Genomic DNA, 13,025 nt, shown 5'->3' on the forward strand with positions numbered 1-13,025 from the left:
ATGCCCAGGCATCCCACAGCCCTGCTCAGCCACCTCACCGTGGCTTTGTCTCCAGGATGGAAGCTCATGTAGACGCAACTGAGATAGAGCGTGCCTGTCGTCTCCAGCTCCACCTGTGTGGGGGGTCCCCCCAGCTGCGAGCGCGGTGTGGTGTTTGCAGCCCCAGGCCCTGCACACCAGCCCAGACGAGGGTGTGGAGTTGCGCCGGGCCTGGAGGGGGCAGTGTCACAGGGCGGGTGACCAGTGGCCTTCCCTGAGGGTCACCATGAAGACCCTTTTCTCCCTAAGACTGTGAACCAGGCAGGAATATGTGTCCCTCCCAGTTCTGTTCAAGGCTGCACGAGCCAGTGAGCTAAGCCAAGAATGGAAATACAACTTACACACACTGGTAAGGCAGCCTAAAATCTGCCTTTATTTGCAAATGACATGACTAAGTACATAGAAAATTGTAAGGAATTGCCGCAGAAACCTTCCAGAGGTATGGAGTAATTGAACAAAATTGTAGGACACCAACAATACCAACAGAAGTCCATTATATTTACATACATTAGCAATGTAAAAATTGGAAAATAATTTTTTAAAAAAATCTTGCATAAAAGCACAAAAAACATGCTTACGGAGAACTTTAACAAAATAAGTGCAAGACCTAAAAAAATGAAAATACAGTACATAGCTGAAAGAGACAATAGATGATTTCAACAAACGAAGAGATAGAAACAGACAGTGTTCACGGGTTGAATGAGTTAATAATTCCTCCCAACTGATCCATAGGTTTGATGAAATCCACACCCCACACCCCACACAAAAAGCACGCGTGTATGTATGTGTGTGTGCATGTTTCTGTGTGTGTTTGTGTGTATGTGTTTTTTGTGTATATTTGTGTTTGTATGTGTATATTTGTGTGTGTGTACTTGTGTGTGTGTGTATTTTTTGTGTATATTTGTGTTTGCATGTATATATTTGTATGTATATATTTGTGTGTGTGTACTTGTGTGTGTGTGTATATTTGTGTGTGTGTACTTGTGTGTGTGTGTATTTTTTGTGTATATTTGTGTTTGCATGTATATATTTGTGTGTATGTACTTGTGTGTGTGTGCTTATGTGTGTGTGTACTTGTGTGTGTGTGCTTGTGTGCGTGTGTGCATGCGTGTGCAGGTGTACCTGACCTCCAGCACCCCCTCAGGCCCCATCGCAGGGCGAGACCCCACCGCGCAGTCAGGAGTCACAGGTGACTCTGAGGGTCGAGGGTTTTAAGAACGACTAGAAGAATCAGAAATGGGGACACCCTGTTCCAGGAGCAAAGTCACCTTCTGCTGCATCCTTTTTCTCTGGATGGAATGTGGCTTATACAACTTCATGTGTCTATCTGGCGGCCTGGGTCTTGGTTGCGGCCCTCGGGCCCTCCCTTGCCGCACGCCAGATCTTTTGCTGCTGAGGGCGGGCTCTTCGCTGTGGCAGGCAGGCTTCTTTCTCCAGCTGCGGCTCCGGGGCTCAGCTTTTGCTGTGGACTGGCTCCAGAGAGCACAGGCTCAGGAGCTGGGGCATTTGGGCTTAGTTGCACCTGGCCATGTGGGGTCCTAGTTCCCCGACCAGGAATCGAACTCGAATCCCCTGCGTTGCCAGGTGGATTCCTACCCACAGGACCAGCAGAGAAGCCCCACCTTCCACTGAATTCTTGAGATGGAAAACACACACATCCTTGCCGTTGCATGACACTAGAATTACTACAGAATTTTGGACCAGAATTCTTTTTCTTATTTCCCTTTTCCTGCACGGTTCTTTGAATTACGGAGGTTGAAGGTGATGAGCAGGAAACTGGTGACAAGGCCGGCCGGGCCTCTGGCTTGCTCTGGTGGGCGTCCCCAGGGCCAGCCGACGGGCGAGCGGCTTGAAGCAGGACTGAGGGGCACGCCTGCCTGGGTCCCTGGCAGGGTCTGCAGGATCGGGAGGCCGTGACCACAGCTCCATCAGCCTGGTCTGCTCGCAGGAAAACAGGGACGAAACGGTCCTGTGAATCCCATGAGATAATGCGACCTGACCAGGTCCCGGGAAAAAGCGCTGATGATTTCAGAAATCTTTCTAAAAGAGGCAGCCTTAGCCCACGTGTGCATCAAAGCCTGTGTTCTGACCATACCCGCCAAAGACTGTTTCAGAGGCGAAATGCCGTGAAAACTAAAAAGCGCTTCCCTTCCACTTATCTTGCTGCTCTGAGAGGTTAAATTCTTACTTTCTCCCTTTCTCAACAACCTGAGAAATTTTTAGCTCTGCCTTACGTAAATATTAAGCCCAACTGGGTCTTCCTAATTAGACCAGCCTCTGTCCCTCGACCCCTCCTCCCCAGGGCCACCCTTTCTTTAAGGGGAGCACCATGCACTGAACCAGCTGCTCTGAATTATGCATGCTTCAGCCAGGAGGTCCGCCGGGCCTGGACAAAGGGTACAGCGGGTTAGCATCTCACTTCTGTCTGCGCCTGCCGTCCTCTGTGAGGTGGCATGGGAAAGCCCTAATGAGGCTGCCGGCGGCTGCAGAAATTCTTGTCAGATAAAGAGGCGGCCCCCCTCTTCCACCTGGCGAGCCCCGGAGAACACGCAGCCCCCCGCCCTCACTCAGCCCCTGCCACGGCCCTATTTGGTATCCTAGGCAACGGAAAGCCAGAGGAAAACAAGGTAGCAAGGGAGGTGAATCTGATGTAAGAAAAGGCAGATTAGACAGGCATCGGGAGGCACTCCTGTCTGGGAGGGGGTGGGGGGAAGCGGCTCCATCCTCCCCGGAGGGCGGGGCGGCAGCTGATGGACCGCCTTCAAGGTCAAGGATGCTGCTCCCTTCCCCGTTACTGAACGCTCCCTGGATGATGAGCTTAGTTTTAACCCCTGAGTCATTGAAGATTCACCAGCTACGGTGGACTGAAGCAATAACATCGTTAAAATTGACAGGGAAGCAGAGTCCTTCAAAAACATGAAATCTGCCTATGAGATAAATGGAAAAAAAACATGGTATGCAGTCATGGGGTCCCACCAGCAGCTAAGCATATGCGCTGTACAAACACAAATGGGAAATACGTGTTGAGCAAGGTAAGAAGCTGGGCATCCACCGGGTGCCTCGCAGAGGGTTTAAGAGCTGACGCTCAGACAGAAACCACTGTGCCGCTGTGTCTGCCAGCCCTGCCCCCCACCCCACCCCCGGGGGACAGAAGGCCCCTCACCCGTTTCCTGCGTCGTCATCCTGACGCAGGATCCTGCCTGCATCGGCCGCCTTCCCTCCCGACAGCCTCTGCGCCCAAACGCACAGCGACTCCTGACAGGCGCGGAGTCGGTATTGAAAAGCAAGTCATGTTTTGGATTATTGTGGCTTTGAGGCACCAGACAATGAATTATTTCCTGCCTGGCCTGGAACCCTCGGCGCCTGGGGTGGGAGTGTTTTCAGGACAGGGAAACAATAGCTGACTGAGCCCCGGGGAGGAGAGGACCAGGCTGTCTGCTCCACGAAGTGAGTCAGAGAAAAGGGCTGGGGGAGTCATTCTGCACCCCTCTAATGCAGGTGCCTGGCGGAGGAAGTGGCAACCCACTGCAGGATCCCTGCCTGGGAGCTCCCATGGACAGAGGAGCCTGGCGGGCTGCAGTCCGTGGGTCGCAAGGAGTTGGACACGAAGGAGCGACTAAAAACAAAAGCAACAGCTCAGGAAACACACACATTACGTGTTTTGAGGCACGTGGACGTTTTTGTTACCAGGTAGAAAATCGTTATAATCTGAAAGATGGATTTTCACTGGGGGGAAAGGGCTTGCGTTCTGTCAACAATCCCTGCACCTCATGTCGACAGAAGGACAAAGAAATCATGTCCCGCACGCACCCCAGCTCAAGCCTGCGGGAGGCTCCACACCCTCCTCGGGCTAAGTCCCTTCAGTCGTGTCCGACTCTGCGGTACTATGGACTGCAGCCTTCCAGGCTCCTCTGGCCACGGGATTTCCCAGGCAAGAGTACTGGAGTGGGTTGTCATTTCCTTCTCCAGGGGATCGTCCTGACCCAGGGACTGAACCAGCGTCTCCTGCATCTCCTGCACTGAAGTCAGAGTCTTTGCCACTGAGCCATCAGGGAACACTCAACAGATGCTGTCTATAAGCTTAACTTTTACATAATGGCCCATCTCTGGGAACCTTGCTTCCAATACCTGGGCGTTGAAGTAAAATACCTTTATTTAGCTCACAGGAAATTTCCCGACCAGCCCACCTGTGGATAGCTGAAGGAAGAAGAAATTATTAATAACACATTCCCTCCAGGGGCTGCCCAGAACCAGGACTTAACTCCCTCTTCTTTTAGTATAAAAGAGGCAGGGTGGATCTTCAGGACACAGGTCCACCATCTTCTCCGTCTGCTCTGCTGGCTTTCCGAATGAAGTTGCTATTTCTCGCCTCGACCGCCTGTGTCTTTGTTGACTGGCCTGTTGTGTGCTCAGCAGGAGGATGGTCTTGGGCCTGGAAACAGTTACACACCCAGCCTAGCACGGAGTAAACTCCGTTAGTATCTGTCCTGCAAAAGTATTGCTGGGATTCTTCTTCCAGACTCTGCTCTTTCCAGCTATCGCCTCACCTCCGGGCACTCAAAGGACACCAGATCCTGAAACCAGCCCCACGCTCTTGCCTGAGGCAGCATGATGCCTGTGGAGTGGTTGGGAGTTCTTGACTAGATGGTGAGGCAGAGGGCAGTGCTGGATCTCGCCAGGCGGGAGGGCAGCCATGTCCCGTCCTACAGGGCCACAGGCAGACCAGCTCCGCAGAGAGTCAAGTCCCCCTTCGAGGCCAAGAGCCCTGCTCTTAAGGCCCCACAGGTGAGGACAAGCTTGGGGCCCGTGACCCTGACCTCAGGAGCTGGGGCACCTGCCGGGCTCTCTCCAGCACCATCGGTAGGTCGTCAGTAGGTCGTCATAAATCTATTGCTAACGAGTTCTTCTTAGTCCTTCCTGACCCTGTTCAAGGATTCAGCTCTTCAGTCCGCGGGGTGTCTCCCGAGGGCCAGGAGCCCTGTGGCTGTCTTACGCTGTCTATTTCAGTCAGGCTCTGATAGCACACCTCTCCCGTCGTGAACATAAATCCTCGCATTCTGTCTGTATCCAGAAAACCAGCTTCTCTTCACTTTGGGCTCACTCCAGAGCTCAGGAATCTGCTTACTCTTGCCCTCCCCTCCACCATCCCCGCCATCTGCAACGACCCTCTTCTCCACGTCTCAGCAGCGTGTCACCTCCTCCATGGTGTGGATTCCTCTCCACGTGTGTTTCTGGTGAATCTTCTCTGTAGGATCCAGGACTCACAGGTGCAGAGACCATGGCTGGCTCGGAGGATGGACTTAATGCCAGCAGCCAGCACAGAGCCTGGAACGTGAGAAGTGCTGGCACATGTTTGAAGAAAAAAGCACTGTGAATTTTCCTCCTGTACAACCTGAGGGTAGATTTTGTTCGGTTTCCTTCTCTGTGGCACACACCTATAAAAAAATTAGCTGGACCTTCACGTGGTACTTAGATGTATTGTGTTGCTTCCACTGGGTTTTGACAAAGTGTCTTAGATGACCACAGGCTCCCCGGGGACTTTTGGTTTTAAATTTTACCACGATTTCCCCAACTACCAGCTGTGATTCACTGCTCCGCACACGCTGTCTTAGATATTCTCCTTCAGCTTCCATTCAACATCTTTGAAGATTACAGCTCGGACCATAATTATTGGTGGTTCTCTTTTTCCTCGTGCAGCTTTCATCATTCTGTGGAATTACTAATTGCATCTCATGGGCAAATCCCGCATTTTCCTAGAATCTCAACAATCCAGGAGTGCACTCCAACCCTGCTCTGTTGATGATGATCCCTGAGCCGGTGCAGGAGAAGCCGGCCCGGTGATCGTCAGGCCCGAAAAAACCAGATTGGCCTTAAGAAAAGAGTTTCCAAGTCAACACCCTCCTGCGGCATCCAGATCTCAACAGAAGGGCCTGGTGGTTCCAGGCCAAGCACACCTGCCCTGAGACCCCCACGGGAATGGCACGTGGGTCCTCGTGCAGAGCAGCACTTTGCCGAGAAGGAGGTGGGCCGGGGGTTGGGGGGAGCAGGATGTGGAAAGAGGTAGGAGGTCTCCGGGGAAAGCTGGATCTGTGGGTCAGTGTGATACCCAGGCGAGGTCACAGCACACGCCTTGGAACGCAGGGCTGTGTAGAACTGAAGCCAGCCCTGCAAGGGCCAAGGAAAGGAGTCTCTGGCTGATCATTCGACTGCCTGAGCTTTATCATCTTGGGAAACTTTGCGATGTTCTCGGGCAGCCTGCAGCCCTAGTTGTGATCAGTGGAATCACGCGTAAAAGAAATGACTGGTTCTGACGGCGTGCAGGTTAAGCACACAGCACGTAGAACAGATCTCATAGTGAAAGGACTCGTTATCAGTAAGCGGTTCCAACTTTTATAAGAAAAGAGCGGTAAGTGGTAAAGCTGAGGAAAGCAAATGTGTGTGTTCACGTAGATACACATGCACACACATACACACGTATCTGTGAACATATATTCGCAGGAGAAAAGAGCATAGTGTAACACACGGCTGCAAGAGCTGCTAACTTCACAGCACAGATGGGAACCCAAATTGCCTCTCTCCCTGAGTTCTATTAGAGGCGCAGCTAATAGAACCGGGGCTGATAACACCACAGCCTGCGTGGCTCACGGCCTGCGTGGCTCACGGCACTGCCGCAGGGGCAGGAAACGCTCCCCACACCAGCCTGCGCACGGGAGGAGCCACTTCCTCTGAGGTTACGTCACGTGACCACGCGACATCGTGCCTTCCTCCCCTCCTACGACTGCCGGTAAGGAAACGAAACGTACAAAGGTCTCATGTTACAGGAATTCACCGGTTTTTCAGAAATAAATCCACCCAGCTTCTGGGACCAACAGAATGACTTCTGTGGAAATCTAGGGAAATTTAAGCAAGTTTCTAATATCTGTGCAAAGTTGCTTCAATCGCGTCTCACTCTTTATGACCCCATGGACCGTACCCTGCCAGGCTCCTCCATCCATGGGCTCCTCCAGGCAAGAACACTGGAGTGGGTTGCCATTTCCCACTCCGGGGCATCTTCCCAGGGATGGAACTCTAACATCTACATACTGAAATAAACACACTAGGAGCTCTAACGCACTCACAGGGCAGTCGAGGGTTATTTGGGGAACTCTGTGGGAAAGCACTTTGGGAAAAGCACAGACCCAGCCCCACAGATGGGTCACTGCCACCCCCAGACGACAGCAGTGGGGACAGAGAGCCCTGGCGTGTCTGCAGGAAAAGGAGACCGCACTCTGTGAGACCTGAAGCCAGTGAGACCTGGCAGACCCACGACTCTCTTGTGACCAAGCCTGCCGGAAGGGCGGCCCACTGAGGACTGGTGTCTCGCCATCCGACCTGGAGAAGGGGGGTCAGAGCAGAAGCAGGCACTTGGCCCAGAGCCCATCTGGCGCTGCGAGTGCCTTCTACCCTGGGCGTGAGTGCTCACCCTCCACACCCCCAGAGCCCTGGCAGCCGACAGAGACGCGGCGTGTTGAATCCAGTCGTGTCCTGCTCTGAGGACGACCGAAGGAGAAGACGCGGATGAGCACACGGCCAAGGGCAGCGTTCCAGACCCTCCCCTCGAGAACAGCCCTCCACGCCCTGCACGGTGGCAGCAGAAGGCACACGGTCCCAGGGCAGGGCCCCTGATGGCATCTCCGCAGCACGTGCTCCTGCAGGACCAGAGTGTCCCGAGTGAGGTCCGGCTGCTGCTGAGGTTTAGAATACAAAGTGTATCTTCCCCTGAAAACCAGGTGACTTCCTCAGACTGGAATCCCCAGCGGAGTCCCTGCCAGGAGCAGGGAGCCGGCGCTAGGAGGAAGGGGTGGAGATGCAGACAGTCAGGAAGAACGGGGGGCCCCGCCACGGGAGGCACAACACGGCGCCCGGGACTCCAGCTGCGGCCCTGCGTCCACGGGAGTGGCCGCGTCCCAAGGGTCCCGTGTTTGGTCCTCCCCCACCTGCTGCCGTAGGCCCCTCCTCACCCCCAGGTCCTGGGGCCCACTGTGAGCCCACTAACGGGATTCGCTGTCAGAGCGCTGAGCACTGCGACACACGGACTCTGGCAGTTCCCCACCCTGAGTCACCGGGACCTCGTCCGCCCCTCTCGCTCAGCCCCAGGCATTCGAGGCAGGTCGGCTCGTGCTCCCCCAAAGATGTGCCCAGGTCTTAACTCCCAGTACCTGTGACTCTGACCTCAGTTGGAGATGGCGCCCTCACTGAGGTCACTAAGTTAGGGATGTCGAGAGGAAGTCCTGGATTTGGGTGGGCTCTTAATCCAGCAGCTGGTGGCTGTTAAAAAAAAAAAAAGGAGAGGAGAGTTCAAGCCACAGGGGCACAGGGAAGATAGTGCGTGGAGATGCAGACAGGGATGGGCGGGGTGCGTCCTGGGTCGGGGACTGCGGCCGCCGCCAGGGCCTGCGAGAGGCAGAGGGCTCCTCCACAGGGCCTCTGGAGGGAGCTCGGCCCTGCTCACCCCCTGGCTTCAGACTTCTGGCCTCCAGAGACGTGGGGGGTGTGACTGTGTGGCAAGATGCCACGGTGGTCACTTCCGTGGCTGCCCCGGGGCCCCTGCAGCAGTCATGCTGGATGGGAGCTGGGAAGGCCCACAGTCACGCGGCCGTGTCCTGTCCACGAGCCTATCTCCCACCCCTGTGCCCTCCTCACTGACACATGTGAGCGTGCACTCGCACGCAGGCGTGCACGACACACGAGCACACACCCAGCGTCCCGGAGTCTGCACCTCAAAAGCTCAGCTGGCCCCAGGAAGGCTGCTGTCCCGAGAACCGTGACTTCACCCCCATTCAGGTTTGCTGCCCTGCCTGGCCTCGTCCTAAGTTCCCAGATGGGATCAGACACGAGGCCCAGTGACCTGTCAAGGAATACGTGGTCCTCCCTAAGGCTGTCCTTGGACGAAGCTGGAGGGGATGCACCCTCCCCCCAAGGAGGAGGGCGCCCCACTCCTGACCCCTGGCTGCCTTTCTTGTTCATCCTTCTCTGTACCCAGTCATCTCACTTTGGAACGCACCATCTGTTCAATGTTAGCAAAGGTCAAAAATTCCTATTTTCATGTCGTGTGTCCAGCTGTTTGTGACCCCATGGATCATAGCCCTCCAAGCTCCTCTGTCCATGGGATTCTCCAGGCGAGAATACTGGAGTGGGTGGCCATTCCCTTCTACAGGGGATCTTCATGACCCAGGGATCGAGCCCAGGTCTCTCGCACTGCAGGCAGATTCTTTAACACCTGACCCACCCGGGAAGCATCTCGTTGCTCGTTAAATAGGGGAAGGCTGGTTCCTCACAGCAAAATGCTTGCCGTTCTAAGTAACAGGGATTCGAGACCCAGCAAAGTACAAAGACGTGGCTCAGGCTCGGAGCCGAGGCTTTCCTAGCTCTTTGTGCTTGTAACCAGAATTGCAGTAAATACCCAAAGGGTGCGGCTCTGCACTTCCCTGACCGGAAGCCCAGGCTCAGCCGGGGAGGCCAAGCCGCAGAAGGACGTCTGGAGTTCAAAGGCAGAGGGTGAGGCCAGGGAGGAGGCGGCCCAGCAGGCAGAAAGGAATGGAGCCTGCTCTGCTGGAGTGTGAAGCCAAGTCCAGGCTCCTCCTGCTGCGAAAATAGCAGTTCTTACAGGTATCAGGGAAAATCTGTTCAGAGCTATGATGCGTGTTTTAAAGCCCCAAAAGGAGGAAAAATGCAGTTTTGAGAGGAGGGCCAGGGTTTGGGGAATTTAGTTAAGAGAAGAATTCCATGAACAAACACGGCTAAGTTACAAAGTCCACAGAAAGGTGGTTGGAGCCAATTCAAAGATATTCCAGAACACGATATGCAAGTCACTGAAAAACGTAGATCTTTCAAGTCTAAAGTTTTATTTAGCGTCTGGGCTATATAAACAAAGCTAGTACAAATGAAAACCTTTTTTCAGATATACTTTCAGCACAGGCTTGGGTGACAATGAGCACATCATTGTCAGCAACACAGAGTCTTCAAAACAGTGAAGGAAGCAATGGATTTTTAGCACAATTCACAGGACAGTGGTTAAGCTCCTGACTAATTGCTGGCTTTTGCTGCATTTGATCCGCCCAATGACTTCTGAGGCAGTGACCTAGTTGAAAAAGTTAGCCAACCAAAAAAGGAAGGTAAAAAGAGAGCGTCAGGCTAAATTAACTCACCCTCCTGGAGACGGGGATTGTAGTCTGGAGACTCGAGCTTGAGAGAGAAGGTCTGGAGAGCTATAAACTTCCACTGCGGAAAGCAAGGCGGGCTTCCCGGTGTGGGAGGAAGCTCCTACGGTCACAGGTCACAGGTCACAGGCTGTGCTCACCCGCCCGAGGGAACAGTCGGAGGTCTGGCTGGCCCTGACCGTCCCTGGAAGTTTGGGTCCATCTGAACAGGGTTCCCAGGATGAGCCGTGGGGGAGAGGGGCAGAGACCACCAGCAGTGGACTCTGAATTGGGATCCAGAGGGTCCAGAAGCCGTGGCTGGGCTGAGAGAGACCACCAGGGCCTGGAGGAGAACCTCAGCCTTGCCTCTGCGTCCCTCCCCCACTGCCCTCCCCCTGCCCCCACAGGCACCAGCTCTTCCCCGCTGGTCTCAGGAAACAACCCCAGACTGTCGGAGCGAAGCCAGCTGGGACCTGGAGGTGCAGACCCGGCTCAGATCCCCATGTGACACTTAGCCCCTGAGTGGCCTGGGGCCCAGCCTGCAAACCGCAGGGCTGACATCCCTGAAAAGAGGTAACTTCCACCTTCAGTCACCAGGGGGCGGTGGCAGGGAGCTCACACTACCAGCTGTAAGGCCCCGCCCCTGTGGTGACGTCACGAGGTGTGACCGTGTAAGTCAGCTCAGGATGCTGCTGCTGCCTGACAAAATGCTACGGATGGGAGGAGCTCAAACACTGAAATGTCTCTTCTCCCAGCCTGCAGGCCTGGAGTCCAAGAGCCCAGGGTCTTCTCACCGTCCTCCCCCTGCGTCCAGACATCCACTTTCATAGGGGCATCAGCCTTACTGGATCAGGGTGGTGACTTGCCTTGGATGGACGGCAGGCCGGGCTCATACAAAACGCCTTTGCCTCTGCTTCTCCCAGCATCTCCCAGCAGGGTTCCTGGATGCCTCCAGCTTGGAACTGGCTCCCCAAGACCCTGCCGAGAGCCAGCAGACGTCTTCACGTGCTGTCAATTCTGGCATCAATGTGTTTTTGTTTCTTTGGTGTGTTTTTAAGTAGAATTCAAGTTCATACAATGGAACTAACCGTTCCCCCTGAGTCATGACATTTTCCTGCCTTCCGTTCACGCTTGTCTCTCCAGCCGTCTTGTATTTTATTTATTCATTTGGTGTTAGTTATTTGATTAACACCCAAGACATATACGACTGGAGCAGAGGACTGCCACACTGCAGCTCACATCTGTGTTCCCCCGTCCCCACCCCTCTGCTCTCCACCCCCAGCTGCCCAGCTACAGGCAAGGCTGTCCTGAGTCTTGTCTGTGGTTCTCCTGATGTGTTCATCCAACAGCGTTAGCAGGGTGTGTGTGTGTGTGTGTGTGTGTGTGTGTGTGTGTGTCTGAGGAGGAATGTTTGGTTCCGATTTTGTTGCCTGTGTTCTTTATGTTTCAAGAGCTGTTTTTAAGTCACTCCTTACTAGAGTTTAGTCTCTAAACCGCAGCAGCTGGGAACCTGGAACTCATGCAACTCACAAAAATTCTCGAGCAGTCCCTCCCCTGCCCCTCCACCCACCCATGAATCAGACACTGTGGTGTGGGGTTCTCTGACCACTAATGAGGGCGGCGACCTCTCAGTGTCCTCGCTGAATGTTGTGTTGTCTCTGCTCTGAAATGCTTGGCAGAGCTTTGCCACTACTTTTTTCCTACTGGGTTATCATTTTACTATTGCTTTTAGTTTTTTATATATTCTTGACACTGATTCTCAGTTCAAGTGCACGGAGAATATTTTCTTCCTTTGTAGTCTGTGTGTTCTTTCTCGATGTGGCTTTAAGATGAACAGACCTTCCAATTTTCATATAATCAAATATATTTTGTTGTTGTTGTTGAGTCTTATATAAGAATTTCTTCCTTACCCCCAGGATAGGAAGAAAGAAATACACCTGTGTGTTGCACGAAAGCCTTAAAGGATTTGCTCTAGACGTGTCCTAAACCACCTGGAATTGCTTTATAGACCCTGTAAACTAGGGATCCAAGGTCATTAGTTTTTCCACAGGAATAATCTCTGCTCGGGACTCTCTTCTTTCTCTGAACCACGAGGACCCTAAGCTCCTATAGCTGTGGATTTCCAGTTTCCACACTGTCTTCCCCACAATGTCGGTCAGTCTCTGAGTCGTGTCCTTTCAACAGCTTCATAATAAATACTGGTGCCTGGTAGTCGGGGCCCCTCTCCCTGCATGTGTTGACTATTCCTGGACCTTTAATATTTCATAATTCTTTTTTCTTAGAAACAGCTTGTAAAGACCCACAAAATACCCCGGTGGGAGTTTGCTTGGGTTTTCATTAACATGATAGATGGATTTTCGGAGAATTGCCATTTCCAGTGTTACACTGCAAACTTCCGCCAGAAACCGGACTTTTCAGGTCAGTGGGCCCCCTCGTTCTCAGCCTCTGCCCACGTTACGTCTCTCCTGTATTTCTCAGCTCTCTGCCTCCCTCGTCTCTCCCCTCGCAGCCCGGCTCAGCCTCCCCGAACCTTCTCTCTCCGGCCCACGGGATGACTCTGTCTACTTAGATGGAGCTGCGCTGCTGGAGGAAGTTCTCTTGGGTGTTAGCTGCTATGATGGTTTGTAAATTGGTTCCTGATTCGCTGTAAGATTCTTTTTTTAGAAGGGCAATTTATTTCCCTTTACCTTAAACATTTCCCCCAAATTACTGTAATTCTCAAAATAGGCTCTTATTTTCTGTAACCATAGCAAAGAGGAGGCTTAGCAGTGACTTCTGAGCTTTCTCAGTGTCCACGCCCCACGGGGG

At 53.3% G+C, this 13,025-nt stretch overlaps 1 long non-coding RNA gene across 1 annotated transcript; it reads right to left on the bottom strand.

The window, feature by feature from the left end:
• Nucleotides 1–383: 383 nt before the first annotated feature.
• Nucleotides 384–10,772, bottom strand: LOC101905262 (uncharacterized). Its single transcript, XR_003036493.2, has 3 exons — nucleotides 10,227–10,772; nucleotides 3,203–8,346; nucleotides 384–1,977 (listed from the first exon to the last, which is right to left on the bottom strand). It is a non-coding gene; the product is annotated as an uncharacterized lncRNA (long non-coding RNA).
• Nucleotides 10,773–13,025: the final 2,253 nt, after the last annotated feature.

This window comes from Bos taurus, chromosome 9 (genome assembly GCF_002263795.3).
Source record: "Bos taurus isolate L1 Dominette 01449 registration number 42190680 breed Hereford chromosome 9, ARS-UCD2.0, whole genome shotgun sequence".
NCBI classification, from domain to species: Eukaryota; Metazoa; Chordata; class Mammalia; order Artiodactyla; family Bovidae; genus Bos; species Bos taurus.